The sequence below is a fragment of the Ovis canadensis genome, chromosome 20 (assembly GCF_042477335.2).
Source record: "Ovis canadensis isolate MfBH-ARS-UI-01 breed Bighorn chromosome 20, ARS-UI_OviCan_v2, whole genome shotgun sequence".
Taxonomy (NCBI): domain Eukaryota; kingdom Metazoa; phylum Chordata; class Mammalia; order Artiodactyla; family Bovidae; genus Ovis; species Ovis canadensis.
The window spans coordinates 6,443,325-6,455,781 of NC_091264.1; positions in this window are offsets into that span (position 1 = coordinate 6,443,325).

The window sequence follows — 12,457 nt, forward strand, 5'->3', positions numbered from 1 at the left end:
GAGGCTTTCCCACAGGGCTGTCCCACATGCACACGTGGTGGGAGTCGATCCTCGGCTTGAACGTCAAGGCAGTGCAGGGAAAACAGGTTCCTCTGGAATGGACTGACACATCTGGGGGACTCTTGGAATGGTGGTACGACCCTGGAGTTCCTCTCACCTTTCCTGTGGAGAGCGCCTCCTCTTGAGATGCGACGGGAACGCCGGGAATTCTTTCCCTACGAAACAGGGAAGGGATCCCTCATCTCGAGCTAGGAGGCGGAAACGGGGCTCCCCTGGATGTGTGCGGGACACCACGTGCTTCCTCTCGAGTGGAGACGGGTATGTCGGGGAACTTCTTGAGTTGCAGCAAGGGTGTGAAGGACCCTTTGGAAGTTCCAGTGGTTAGATGTGATTGGCCTCGAGAAGCCTCAGCGGAAATGGGCCTCATCTCCCCTGGAGGGCAAAACCTCCTGGATTTTCTCGAGTTGCGGCAGGTGCTCTCGACTTACGACGGGGACCTCAGGGACCCGCTCTGGTGGCCTCAGGAAAGGCCAGTCCCCATGCGAGTTCCTCGGGGGCCTCTCGGGATTCCTCTCCCGTCGATGCCGGGGCCTAAGACCTTGTGTGGAGTCGGGGCCGGAACCTGAGGTTTCCTCTCCAGTGCTGACATGGATCTTGGGGTACTTCTGAAGTCTCCCCAGGGGAGTCAGTCCTCGTCTCGAATGCGGGCATGCACTTGCGCTTTCCTCCAGAGCGGTAGCAGCAGTGTCACGCAGTCCGCCGCGTGGATCAAAGGATCTATGGTTTTCCCTCGAGTCTTTCCCACGAGGCTTTCCCACGAGGCTTTCCCACAGGGCTGTCCCACGTGCACACGTGGTGGGAGTGGATCCTCGGCTTGAACGTCAAGGCAGTGCAGGGAAAACAGGTTCCTCTGGAATGGATTGACACATCTGGGGGACTCTTGGAATGGTGGCACGACCGTGGAGTTCCTCTCGCCTTTCCTGTGGAGAGCGCCTCCTCTTGAGATGCGACGGGAACGCCGGGAATTCTTTCCCTTAGAAACAGGGAAAGGATCCCTCATCTCGAGCTAGGAGGCGGAAACGGGGCTCCCCTGGATGTGTGCGGGACCCACGTGCTTCCTCTCGAGTGGAGACGGGTATGTCGATGAACTTCTTGAGTTGCAGCAAGGGTGTGAAGGACCCTTTGGAAGTTCCAGTGGTTAGATATGATTGTCCTCGAGAAGCCTCAGCGGAAATGGGCCTCATCTCGCCTGGAGGGCAAAACCTCCTGGATTTTCTCGCGTTGCGGCAGGTGCTCTCGACTTACGACGGGGACCTCAGGGACCCGCTCTGGTGGCCTCAGGAAAGGCCAGTCCCCATGCGAGTTCCTCGGGGGCCTCTCGGGATTCCTCTCCCGTCGATGCCGGGGCCTAAGACCTTGTGTGGAGTCGGGGCCGGAACCTGAGGATTCCTCTCCAGTGCTGACATGGATCTTGGGGTAATTCTGGAGTCTCCCCAGGGGAGTCAGTCCTCGTCTCGAATGCGGGCATGCACTTGCGCTTTCCTCCAGAGCGGTAGCAGCAGTGTCACGCAGTCCGCCGCGTGGATCAAAGGATCTATGGTTTTCCCTCGAGTCTTTCCCACGAGGCTTTCCCACGAGGCTTTCCCACAGGGCTGTCCCACGTGCACACGTGGTGGGAGTCGATCCTCGGCTTGAACGTCAAGGCAGTGCAGGGAAAACAGGTTCCTCTGGAATGGACTGACACATCTGGGGGACTCTTGGAATGGTGGCACGACCCTGGAGTTCCTCTCACCTTTCCTGTGGAGAGCGCCTCCTCTTGAGATGCGACGGGAAAGCCGGGAATTCTTTCCCTACGAAACAGGGAAAGGATCCCTCATCTCGAGCTAGGAGGCGGAAACGGGGCTCCCCTGGATGTGTGCGGGCACCACGTGCTTCCTCTCGAGTGGAGACGGGTATGTCGGGGAACTTCTTGAGTTGCAGCAAGGGTGTGAAGGACCCTTTGGAAGTTCCAGTGGTTAGATGTGATTGGCCTCGAGAAGCCTCAGCGGAAATGGGCCTCATCTCCCCTGGAGGGCAAAACCTCCTGGATTTTCTCGAGTTGCGGCAGGTGCTCTCGACTTACGACGGGGACCTCAGGGACCCGCTCTGGTGGCCTCAGGAAATGCCAGTCCCTATGCGAGTTCCTCGGGGGCCTCTCGGGATTCCTCTCCCGTCGATGCCGGGGCCTAAGACCTTGTGTGGAGTGGGGGCCGGAACCTGAGGTTTCCTTTCCAGTGATGACATGGATCTTGGGGTACTTCTGGAGTCTCCCCAGGGGAGTCAGTCCTCGTCTCGAATGCGGGAATGCATTTGTGCTTTCCTCCAGAGCGGTAGCAGCAGTGTCACGCAGTCCGCCGCGTGGATCAAAGGATCTATGGTTTTCCCTCGAGTCTTTCCCACGAGGCTTTCCCACGAGGCTTTCCCACAGGGCTGTCCCACGTGCACACGTGGTGGGAGTCGATCCTCGGCTTGAACGTCAAGGCAGTGCAGGGAAAACAGGTTCCTCTGGAATGGACTGACACATCTGGGGGACTCTTGGAATGGTGTAACGACCCTGGAGTTCCTCTCGCCTTTCCTGTGGAGAGCGCCTCCTCTTGAGATGCGACGGGAACGCCGGGAATTCTTTCCCTACGAAACAGGGAAAGGATCCCTCATCTCGAGCTAGGAGGCGGAAACGGGGCTCCCCTGGATGTGTGCGGGACCCACGTGCTTCCTCTCGAGTGGAGACGGGTATGTCGATGAACTTCTTGAGTTGCAGCAAGGGTGTGAAGGACCCTTTGGAAGTTCCAGTGGTTAGATGTGATTGGCCTCGAGAAGCCTCAGCGGAAATGGGCCTCATCTCGCCTGGAGGGCAAAACCTCCTGGATTTTCTCGAGTTGCGGCAGGTGCTCTCGACTTACGACGGGGACCTCAGGGACCCGCTCTGGTGGCCTCAGGAAAGGCCAGTCCCCATGCGAGTTCCTCGGGGGCCTCTCGGGATTCCTCTCCCGTCGATGCCGGGGCCTAAGACCTTGTGTGGAGTCGGGCCGGAAACTGAGGATTCCTCTCCAGTGCTGACATGGATCTTGGGGTACTTCTGGAGTCTCCCCAGGGGAGTCAGTCCTCGTCTCGAATGCGGGCATGCACTTGCGCTTTCCTCCAGAGCGGTAGCAGCAGTGTCACGCAGTCCGCCGCGTGGATCAAAGGATCTATGGTTTTCCCTCGAGTCTTTCCCACGAGGCTTTCCCACGAGGCTTTCCCACAGGGCTGTCCCACGTGCACACGTGGTGGGAGTCGATCCTCGGCTTGAACGTCAAGGCAGTGCAGGGAAAACAGGTTCCTATGGATTGGACTGACACATCTGGGGGACTCTTGGAATGGTGGCACGACCCTGGAGTTCCTCTCGCCTTTCCTGTGGAGAGCGCCTCCTCTTGAGATGCGATGGGAACGCCGGGAATTCTTTCCCTACGAAACAGGGAAAGGATCCCTCATCTCGAGCTAGGAGGCGGAAACGGGGCTCCTCTGGATGTGTGCGGACCCCACGTGCTTGCTCTCGAGTGGAGACGGGTATGTCGGGGAACTTCTTGAGTTGCAGCAAGGGTGTGAAGGACCCTTTGGAAGTTCCAGTGGTTAGACGTGATTGGCCTCGAGAAGCCTCAGCGGAAATGGGCCTCATCTCGCCTGGAGGGCAAAACCTCCTGGATTTTCTCGAGTTGCGGCAGGTGCTCTCGACTTACGACGGGGACCTCAGGGACCCGCTCTGGTGGCCTCAGGAAAGGCCAGTCCCCATGCGAGTTCCTCGGGGGCCTCTCGGGATTCCTCTCCCGTCGATGCCGGGGCCTAAGACCTTGTGTGGAGTCGGGGCCGGAACCTGAGGATTCCTCTCCAGTGCTGACATGGATCTTGGGGTACTTCTGGAGTCTCCCCAGGGGAATCAGTCCTCGTCTCGAATGCGGGCATGCACTTGCGCTTTCCTCCAGAGCGGTAGCAGCAGTGTCACGCAGTCCGCCGCGTGGATCAAAGGATCTATGGTTTTCCCTCGAGTCTTTCCCTCGAGGCTTTCCCACGAGGCTTTCCCACAGGGCTGTCCCTCGTGCACACGTGGTGGGAGTCGATCCTCGGCTTGAACGTCAAGGCAGTGCAGGGAAAACAGGTTCCTCTGGAATGGACTGACACATCTGGGGGACTCTTGGAATGGTGTCACGACCCTGGAGTTCCTCTCGCCTTTCCTGAGGAGAGCGCCTCCTCTTGAGATGCGACGGGAACGCCGGGAATTCTTTCCCTACGAAACAGGGAAAGGATCCCTCATCTCGAGCTAGGAGGCGGAAACGGGGCTGCCCTGGAAGTGTGCGTGACCCCACGTGCTTCCTTTCGAGTGGAGACGGGTATGTCGGGGAACTTCTTGAGTTGCAGCAATGGTGTGAAGGACCCTTTGGAAGTTCCAGTGGTTAGATGTGATTGGCCTCGAGAAGCCTCAGCGGAAATGGGCCTCATCTCGCCTGGAGGGCAAAACCTCCTGGATTTTCTCGAGTTGCGGCAGGTGCTCTCGACTTACGACGGGGACCTCAGGGACCCGCTCTGGTGGCCTCAGGAAAGGCCAGTCCCCATGCGAGTTCCTCGGGGGCCTCTCGGGATTCCTCTCCCGTCGATGCCGGGGCCTAAGCCTTGTGTGGAGTCGGGGCCGGAACCTGAGGATTCCTCTCCAGTGCTGACATGGATCTTGGGGTACTTCTGGAGTCTCCCCAGGGGAGTCAGTCCTCGTCTCGAATGCGGGCATGCACTTGCGCTTTCCACCAGAGCGGTAGCAGCAGTGTCACGCAGTCCGACGCGTGGATCAAAGGATCTATGGTTTTCCCTCGAGTCTTTCCCACGAGGCTTTCCCACGAGGCTTTCCCACAGGGCTGTCCCACGTGCACACGTGGTGGGAGTCGATCCTCGGCTTGAACGTCAAGGCAGTGCAGGGAAAACAGGTTCCTCTGGAATGGACTGACACATCTGGGGGACTCTTGGAATGGTGGCACGACCCTGGAGTTCCTCTCGCCTTTCCTGTGGAGAGAGCCTCCTCTTGAGATGCGACGGGAACGCAGGGAATTCTTTCCCTACGAAACAGGGAAAGGATCCCTCATCTCGAGCTCGGAGGCGGAAACGGGGCTCCCCTGGATGTGTGCGGGACACCACGTGCTTCCTCTCGAGTGCAGACGGGTGTGTCGGGGAACTTCTTGAGTTGCAGCAAGGGTGTGAAGGACCCTTTGGAAGTTCCAGTGGTTAGATGTGATTGGCCTCGAGAAGCCTCAGCAGAAATGGGCCTCATCTCGCCTGGAGGGCAAAACCTCCTGGATTTTCTCGAGTTGGGGCAGGTGCTCTCGACTTACGACGGGGACCTCAGGGACCCGCTCTGGTGGCCTCAGGAAAGGCCAGTCCCCATGCGAGTTCCTCGGGGGCCTCTCGGGATTCCTCTCCCGTCGATGCCGGGGCCTAAGACCTTGTGTGGAGTCGGGGCCGGAACCTGAGGATTCCTCTCCAGTGCTGACATGGATCTTGGGGTACTTCTGGAGTCTCCCCAGGGGAGTCAGTCCTCGTCTCGAATGCGGGCATGCACTTGCGCTTTCCTCCAGAGCGGTAGCAGCAGTGTCACGCAGTCCGCCGCGTGGATCAAAGGATCTATGGTTTTCCCTCGAGTCTTTCCCACGAGGCTTTCCCACGAGGTTTTCCCACAGTGCTGTCCCACGTGCACACGTGGTGGGAGTCGATCCTCGGCTTGAACGTCAAGGCAGTGCAGGGAAAACAGGTTCCTCTGGAATGGATTGACACATCTGGGGGACTCTTGGAATGGTGACACGACCCTGGAGTTCCTCTCGCCTTTCCTGTGGAGAGCGCCTCCTCTTGAGATGCGACGGGAACGCCGGGAATTCTTTCCCTACGAAACAGGGAAAGGATCCCTCATCTCAAGCTAGGAGGCGGAAAAGGGCTCCCCTGGGTGTGTGCGGGACCCCACGTGCTTCCTCTCGAGTGGAGACGGGTATGTCGGGGAACTTCTTGAGTTGCAGCAGTGGTGTGAAGGACCCTTTGGAAGTTCCAGTGGTTAGATGTGATTGGCCTCGAGAAGCCTCAGCGGAAATGCGCCTCATCTCGCCTGGAAGGCAAAACCTCCTGGATTTTCTCGAGTTGCGGCAGGTGCTCTCGACTTACGACGGGGACCTCAGGGACCCGCTCTGGTGGCCTCAGGAAAGGCCAGTCCCCATGCGAGTTCCTCGGGGGCCTCTCGGGATTCCTCTCCCGTCGATGCCGGGGCCTAAGACCTTGTGTGGAGTCGGGGCCGGAACCTGAGGATTCCTCTCCAGTGCTGACATGGATCTTGGGGTACTTCTGGAGTCTCCCCAGGGGAGTCAGTCCTCGTCTCGAATGCAGGCATGCACTTGCGCTTTCCTCCAGAGCGGTTGCAGCAGTGTCACGCAGTCCGCCGCGTGGATCAAAGGATCTATGGTTTTCCCTCGAGTCTTTCCCACGAGTCTTTCTCACGAGGCTTTCCCACAGGGCTGTCCCACGTGCACACGTGGTGGGAGTCGATCCTCGGCTTGAACGTCAAGGCAGTGCAGGGAAAACAGGTTCCTCGGGAATGGACTGACACATCTGGGGGACTCTTGGAATGGTGGCATGACCCTGGAGTTCCTCTCGCCTTTCCTGTGGAGAGCGCCTCCTCTTGAGATGCGACGGGAACGCCGGGAATTCTTTCCCTACGAAACAGGGAAAGGATCCCTCATCTCGAGCTAGGAGGCGGAAACGGGGCTCCCCTGGATGTGTGCGGGACACCACGTGCTTCCTCTCGAGTGCAGACGGGTATGTCGGGGAACTTCTTGAGTTGCAGCAAGGGTGTGAAGGACCCTTTGGAAGTTCCAGTGGTTAGATGTGATTGGCCTCAAGAAGCCTCAGCGGAAATGGGCCTCATCTCGCCTGGTGGGCAAAACCTCCTGGATTTTCTCGAGTTGCGGCAGGTGCTCTCGACTTACGACGGGGACCTCAGGGACCCGCTCTGGTGGCCTCAGGAAAGGCCAGTCCCCATGCGAGTTCCTCGGGGGCCTCTCGGGATTCCTCTCCCGTCGATGCCGGGGCCTAAGACCTTGTGTGGAGTCGGGGCCGGAACCTGAGGATTCCTCTCCAGTGCTGACATGGATCTTGGGGTACTTCTGGAGTCTCCCCAGGGGCGTCAGTCCTCGTCTCGAATGCGGGCATGCACTTGCGCTTTCCTCCAGAGCGGTAGCAGCAGTGTCACGCAGTCCGCCGCGTGGATCAAAGGATCTATGGTTTTCCCTCGAGTCTTTCCCACGAGGCTTTCCCACGAGGCTTTCCCACAGGGCTGTCCCACGTGCACACGTGGTGGGAGTCGATCCTCGGCTTGAACGTCAAGGCAGTGCAGGGAAAACAGGTTCCTCTGGAATGGACTGACACATCTGGGGGACTCTTGGAATGGTGGCACGACCCTGGAGTTCCTCTCGCCTTTCCTGTGGAGAGCGCCTCCTCTTGAGATGCGACGGGAACACCGGGAATTCTTTCCCTACGAAACAGGGAAAGGATCCCTCATCTCGAGCTAGGAGGCGGAAACGGGGCTCCCCTGGATGTGTGCGGGACCCCACGTGCTTCCTCTCGAGTGGAGACGGGTATGTCGGGGAACTTCTTGTGTTGCAGTAATGGTGTGAAGGACCCTTTGGAAGATCCAGTGGTTAGATGTGATTGGCCTCGAGAAGCCTCAGCGGAAATGGGCCTCATCTCGCCTGGAGGGCAAAACCTCCTGGATTTTCTCGAGTTGCGGCAGGTGCTCTCGACTTACGACGGGGACCTCAGGGACCCGCTCTGGTGGCCTCAGGAAAGGCCAGTCCCCATGCGAGTTCCTCGGGGGCCTCTCGGGATTCCTCTCCCGTCGATGCCGGGGCCTAAGACCTTGTGTGGAGTCGGGGCTGGAACCTGAGGTTTCCTCTCCAGTGCTGACATGGATCTTGGGGTACTTCTGGAGTCTCCCCAGGGGAGTCAGTCCTCGTCTCGAATGCGGGCATGCACTTGCGCTTTCCTCCAGAGCGGTAGCAGCAGTGTCACGCAGTCCGCCGCGTGGATCAAAGGATCTATGGTTTTCCCTCGAGTCTTTCCCACGAGGCTTTCCCACGAGGCTTTCCCACAGGGCTGTCCCACGTGCACACGTGGTGGGAGTGGATGCTCGGCTTGAACGTCAAGGCAGTGCAGGGAAAACAGGTTCCTCTGGAATGGATTGACACATCTGGGGGACTCTTGGAATGGTGGCACGACCGTGGAGTTCCTCTCGCCTTTCCTGTGGAGAGCGCCTCCGCTTGAGATGCGACGGGAACGCCGGGAATTCTTTCCCTACGAAACAGGGAAAGGATCCCACATCTCGAGCTAGGAGGCGGAAACGGGGCTCCCCTGGATGTGTGCGGGACCCACGTGCTTCCTCTCGAGTGGAGACGGGTATGTCGGGGAACTTCTTGAGTTGCAGCAAGGGTGTGAAGGACCCTTTGGAAGTTCCAGTGGTTAGATGTGATTGGCCTCCAGAAGCCTCAGCGGAAATGGGCCTCATCTCGCCTGGAGGGCAAAACCTCCTGGATTTTCTCGAGTTGCGGCAGGTGCTCTCGACTTACGACGGGGACCTCAGGGACCCGCTCTGGTGGCCTCAGGAAAGGCCAGTCCCATGCGAGTTCCTCGGGGGCCTCTCGGGATTCATCTCCCGTCGATGCCGGGGCCTAAGACCTTGTGTGGAGTCGGGGCCGGAACCTGAGGATTCCTCTCCAGTGCTGACATGGATCTTGGGGTACTTCTGGAGTCTCCCCAGGGGAGTCAGTCCTCGTCTCGAATGCGGGCATGCACTTGCGCTTTCCTCCAGAGCGGTAGCAGCAGTGTCACGCAGTCCGCCACGTGGATCAAAGGATCTATGGTTTTCCCTCGAGTCTTTCCCACGAGGCTTTCCCACGTAGCTTTCCCACAGGGCTGTCCCACGTGCACACGTGGTGGGAGTCGATCCTCGGCTTGAACGTCAAGGCAGTGCAGGGAAAACAGGTTCCTCTGGAATGGACTGACACATCTGGGGGACTCTTGGAATGGTGTCATGACCCTGGAGTTCCTCTCGCCTTTCCTGAGGAGAGCGCCTCCTCTTGAGATGCGACGGGAACGCCGGGAATTCTTTCCCTACGAAACAGGGAAAGGATCCCTCATCTCGAGCTAGGAGGCGGAAACGGGGCTCCCCTGGATGTGTGCGGGACCCCACCTGCTTCCTCTCGAGTGGAGACGGGTATGTCGGGGAACTTCTTGAGTTGCAGCAATGGTGTGAAGGACCCTTTGGAAGTTTCAGTGGTTAGATGTGATTGGCCTCGAGAAGCCTCAGCGGAAATGGGCCTCATCTCGCCTGGAGGGCAAAACCTCCTGGATTTTCTCGAGTTGCGGCAGGTGCTCTCGACTTACGATGGGGACCTCAGGGACCCGCTCTGGTGGCCTCAGGAAAGGCCAGTCCCCATGCGAGTTCCTTGGGGGCCTCTCGGGATTCCTCTCCCGTCGATGCCGGGGCCTAAGACCTTGTGTGGAGTCGGGGCCAGAACCTGAGGATTCCTCTCCAGTGCTGACATGGATCTTGGGGTACTTCTGGAGCTTCCCCAGGGGAGTCAGTCCTCGTCTCGAATGCGGGCATGCACTTGCGCTTTCCTCCAGAGCGGTAGCAGCAGTGTCACGCAGTCCGCCGCGTGGATCAAAGGATCTATGGTTTTCCCTCGAGTTTTTCCCACGAGGCTTTCCCACGAGGCTTTCCCACAGGGCTGTCCAACGTGCACACGTGGTGGGAGTCGATCCTCGGCTTGAACGTCAAGGCAGTGCAGGGAAAACAGGTTCCTCTGGAATGGACTGACACATCTGGGGGACTCTTGGAATGGTGGCACGACCCTGGAGTTCCTCGCGCCTTTCCTGTGGAGAGCGCCTCCTCTTGAGATGCGACGGGAACGCCGGGAATTCTTTCCCTACGAAACAGGGAAAGGATCCCTCATCTCGAGCTAGGAGGCGGAAACGGGGCTCCCCTGGATGTGTGCGGGACCCACGTGCTTCCTCTCGAGTGGAGACGGGTATGTCGGGGAACTTCTTGAGTTGCAGCAAGGGTGTGAAGGACCCTTTGGAAGTTCCAGTGGTTAGATGTGATTGGCCTCGAGAAGCCTCAGCGGAAATGGGCCTCATCTCGCCTGGAGGGCAAAACCTCCTGGATTTTCTCGAGTTGCGGCAGGTGCTCTCGACTTACGACGGGGACCTCAGGGACCCGCTCTGGTGGCCTCAGGAAAGGCCAGTCCCATGCGAGTTCCTCGGGGGCCTCTCGGGATTCCTCTCCCGTCGTTGCCGGGGCCTAAGACCTTGTGTGGAGTCGGGGCCGGAACCTGAGGTTTCCTCTCCAGTGCTGACATGGATCTTGGGGTACTTCTGGAGTCTGCCCAAGGGAGTCAGTCCTCGTCTCGAATGCGGGAACGCACTTGCGCTTTCCTCCAGAGCGGTAGCAGCAGTGTCACGCAGTCCGCCGCGTGGATCAAAGGATCTATGGTTTTCCCTCGAGTCTTTCCCACGAGGCTTTCCCACGAGGCTTTCCCACAGGGCTGTCCCACGTGCACACGTGGTGGGAGTCGATCCTCGGCTTGAACGTCAAGGCAGTGCAGGGAAAACAGGTTCCTCTGGAATGGACTGACACATCTGGGGGACTCCTGGAATGGTGGTAACACCCTGGAGTTCCTCTCGCCTTTCCTCTGGAGAGCGCCTCCTCTTGAGATGCGACGGGAAAGCCGGGAATTCTTTCCCTACGAAACAGGGAAAGGATCCCTCATCTCGAGCTAGGAGGCGGAAACGGGGCTCCCCTGGATGTGTGCGGGAAACCACGTGCTTCCTCTCGAGTAGAGAAGGGTATGTCGGGGAATTTCTTGAGTTGCAGCAAGGGTGTGAAGGACCCTTTGGAAGTTCCAGTGGTTAGATGTGATTGGCCTCGAGAAGCCTCAGCGGAAATGGGCCTCATCTCGCCTTGAGGGCAAAACCTCCTGGATTTTCTCGAGTTGCGGCAGGTGCTCTCGACTTACGACGGGGACCTCAGGACCCGCTCTGGTGGCCTCAGGAAAGGCCAGTCCCCATGCGAGTTCCTCGGGGGCCTCTCGGGATTCCTTTCCCGTCGATGCCGGGGCCTAAGACCTTGTGTGGAGTCGGGGCCGGAACCTGAGGATTCCTCTCCAGTGCTGACATGGATCTTGGGGTACTTCTGGAGTCTCCCCAGGGGAGTCAGTCCTCGTCTCGAATGCGGGCATGCACTTGCGCTTTCCTCCAGAGCGGTAGCAGCAGTGTCACGCAGTCCGCCGCGTGGATCAAAGGATCTATGGTTTTCCCTCGAGTCTTTCCCACGAGGCTTTCCCACGAGGCGTTCCCACAGGGCTGTCCCACGTGCACACGTGGTGGGAGTCGATCCTCGGCTTGAACGTCAAGGCAGTGCAGGGAAAACAGGTTCCTATGGATTGGACTGACACATCTGGGGGACTCTTGGAATGGTGGCACGACCCTGGAGTTCCTCTCGCCTTTCCTGTGGAGAGCGCCTCCTCTTGAGATGCGATGGGAACGCCGGGAATTCTTTCCCTACGAAACAGGGAAAGGATCCCTCATCTCGAGCTAGGAGGCGGAAACGGGGCTCCTCTGGATGTGTGCGGACCCCACGTGCTTGCTCTCGAGTGGAGACGGGTATGTCGGGGAACTTCTTGAGTTGCAGCAAGGGTGTGAAGGACCCTTTGGAAGTTCCAGTGGTTAGACGTGATTGGCCTCGAGAAGCCTCAGCGGAAATGGGCCTCATCTCGCCTGGAGGGCAAAACCTCCTGGATTTTCTCGAGTTGCGGCAGGTGCTCTCGACTTACGACGGGGACCTCAGGGACCCGCTCTGGTGGCCTCAGGAAAGGCCAGTCCCCATGCGAGTTCCTCGGGGGCCTCTCGGGATTCCTCTCCCGTCGATGCCGGGGCCTAAGACCTTGTGTGGAGTCGGGGCCGGAACCTGAGGATTCCTCTCCAGTGCTGACATGGATCTTGGGGTACTTCTGGAGTCTCCCCAGGGGAATCAGTCCTCGTCTCGAATGCGGGCATGCACTTGCGCTTTCCTCCAGAGCGGTAGCAGCAGTGTCACGCAGTCCGCCGCGTGGATCAAAGGATCTATGGTTTTCCCTCGAGTCTTTCCCTCGAGGCTTTCCCACGAGGCTTTCCCACAGGGCTGTCCCTCGTGCACACGTGGTGGGAGTCGATCCTCGGCTTGAACGTCAAGGCAGTGCAGGGAAAACAGGTTCCTCTGGAATGGACTGACACATCTGGGGGACTCTTGGAATGGTGTCACGACCCTGGAGTTCCTCTCGCCTTTCCTGAGGAGAGCGCCTCCTCTTGAGATGCGACGGGAACG